We start from the raw sequence: 2,966 nt of genomic DNA, 5'->3' as shown, positions 1-2,966 counted from the left end.
TATATCAAAAACGATTATTTCATGTTCATAATTCCCGCATAATTTAATTTGTAGATACTGAATGTGAACGAAAGTCTTCCATTAGGTTAGGAAAAATCGCTGTACACAGAAAGACAGATAGTCGGTATGTACCGAAACCTTATTTTCAATTCCAGTAATCCTAAGCTTGTATTCGAGCGATATTGTGAAATCGATTTGTTTGCAGCATGGCGGTACTTTCTGTTACAGTACTTAAAATAGGGGAAAAAATTAAAAATAGTTATTTCTCCCTCTTTTTATTTTCTCACACGAAATATAAAAGAGAAAATATTGTAGCAATGCAAAAAGTTAATTTCGAGATTTCTGCAGCAATACGCGTTTGAGCATCATTCACTCATTCTGAAAAAGTGATTTGGCCATTCTATCTGCACAGGGCAGTAAACGCACAACGTTAGATTAATAAAAATCTTATCAATTAACTTTTAACACTACTTTGCCTAACCTGAGTGATAGGTTGAGAAAAAAAATAACCTTTGCCTCCTGTGAGGTTTGAACTCACGACCCCTGGTTTACGAGACCAGTGCTCTGCCACTGAGCTAAGGAGGCTTGCATATATCGGGCTCTCAGATTGTGCCTCATAATAGAAATGGGGCTTACTAGAAGGATTGACGTTTAAATGTGTGGTGTAATTATTTAAATAAATTTTGTTGATTTAATTCCATATTTCATTTTATTGTTATTTTATTGGGAACTTGGATAATTAACACAAAGCTTGAAATTAATGCGCAAAAGATTCTGCATTTATTTCAGAGATGGCAGTCGTGTCGTGTAAGAGGTTGGATATTGATTCCATTCTCGACTACTAGGTGGTGTTGCAGATACAGTGTACTAGGGAGCTTTTCTGCCTGAATTCAAGGAAATTTCTAGTCCCCCGTATCAATATAATATTTTAAAGGATCATGCTTTTTAATCTACTTACCATTGTTGTTTACATGCTTCGTAAGTTGACAATACCGTACGTTGTGGCTGCTATGCAAACAAAAGAAATCACAGTGCTGTTATAATTATTTACCGCACTAGTAAGTATAAACAAATGAAGCCTTTATTTAGAAAAGTTAAATGTGATATTACAATTCGTGCGATTATTAAATGTTACCGGAGCAGTATGATCCGTAGTTTTTAAGGTGAGGGTTTTATTTATTTCTCGAGATGTTGATAGCACTGCTTCGGAAGCTGAAGGAATGTCCTTTCTGTAGTGCAAAATCCTGTCGGCGAAATTTTTACGCGTCTTCAATATCTTCATTCACTAAATCCTCAACTAATTCTTCTGCCATAATCATTAAATGATTACAAAAATTCTAATTAAACTTCTACATTGATCAAATTAATACAAATCTTATTACCAGAAACAACAATGACTATTTACACTGAAACAAAATAACCTACATACTGCTTTGGCAACAACGTTCAAAACTTTCATAAAGGAGAAATTTTACTTATCAAACAAATTTATGCATTAATCAGAATTAAAAACAAATTTATTTACATGACGATCGCCCAAAAATAATATGCAATACACACGCGTTAAGTATGTAACAGAATTTCGGAAACATATGTATTGTATAGCAAAAGCTCGTCTTTGTTTTGTTTGTATCCGTCAGATTATCTGTTTGAAATAACACAACTTGTACTTAACATTTTAATTTTGGTCAAGGTTGACGACGGTTATTTTATGCATTTCTCATGAAAATGTTGCTTCAAGAACATTTCTTAATCAAACAGGTATATGAATTTATTTCTCAAAGAGCTCACTATGAATTTCTATTATTTGCATTATTTTGAAATGCAGATCTATGATTCTGAGGTGCATGCATACAATATCATTCCACATAGAAATGTGAAACTAAGAAGATGATAATTAATTTACATTTCGAGAGTTTGAAAAATTATTAATCGGAGATATTTTGAGAACTGTAGTTTGGTTCATATTTAAAAAAATGTAATTAAAGATGTACTCGTAGTAATACTTACTTATTTAATGGCTTTTAAGGAATCCGGAGGTTCATTGCCGCCCTCACATAAGCCCGCCATCGGTCCCTATCCTGTGCAAGATTAATCTAGTCTCTATCATCATATCCCATCTCCCTCAAATCCATTGAAGGTGTAGTAATGAATGAATGAATTAATTAATTATGAAGTCATAACAGTGTTCCTCATGGACTTGTAATCGATTAAACGTAATTTTATGGTGCATGAATCAACATAAAAGGCGCGAGCAGATTCCTTTATTTTCATGCCCACGACGACATGGAAAATGTTAATCTTCATAAACAATGACCATCCTTCCAGTTTAAACCATATCAATTAAAATAAACTAACCGCAGTCATTACGTAATTATGGACAATTCGTTGTCTCTTTAATATTAATACGTTTTGGAACTTTTTACAAGAACATTTCCAATCGTCAAGAATTTCCCTCCGAGAAAATTTATCTAGAACATTGCTTACAATGATAATGATAGGAGTTACGAATAGTATATAATATATGCTGCAAAGTTACTTCATTTCTTTATTCTTATGCTACATGGTTCATTCATTGAATTCCAAGAATACTAAACTTGTACCTCCCACACTTCATTGACTTCAGGATTGGCATAAATATGTTATCTTTAGACACTGACTGCTCCGATATAGAGTTGAACATTTTTGCTGTACTTTTATGAGTCCTGAGAGTATAGTATACCTACTATACTACACTTCATACGTACATGATTATGATATAAGATGTATGTGCAGAGACTCGAAGTATTATATAATATACCTGCATTTGTACCCTAACCGCAACCTGCGTAATTTTTTCAGCATTTTTCCTCATGTCAGTGACTTTTCCTTTTGAGGTGTAGAATTATATTCAATTTTAAAAATAAAAAAAAGACTCAGGACTCAGGAAGGTACTCTGATTTTTATGAACCACGAATTTACTATAA

The 2,966-nt window shown here is 32.9% G+C and overlaps 1 non-coding gene across 1 annotated transcript; it reads right to left on the bottom strand.

The window, feature by feature from the left end:
- Window positions 1-513: 513 nt before the first annotated feature.
- Window positions 514-585, bottom strand: TRNAT-CGU (transfer RNA threonine (anticodon CGU)). The gene has a single exon. It is a non-coding gene; the product is annotated as a tRNA-Thr (tRNA).
- Window positions 586-2,966: the final 2,381 nt, after the last annotated feature.

Source organism: Periplaneta americana, chromosome 4 (assembly GCF_040183065.1).
Source record: "Periplaneta americana isolate PAMFEO1 chromosome 4, P.americana_PAMFEO1_priV1, whole genome shotgun sequence".
NCBI lineage: Eukaryota > Metazoa > Arthropoda > Insecta > Blattodea > Blattidae > Periplaneta > Periplaneta americana.
This window is presented reverse-complemented; position numbering and strand designations above follow the sequence as displayed.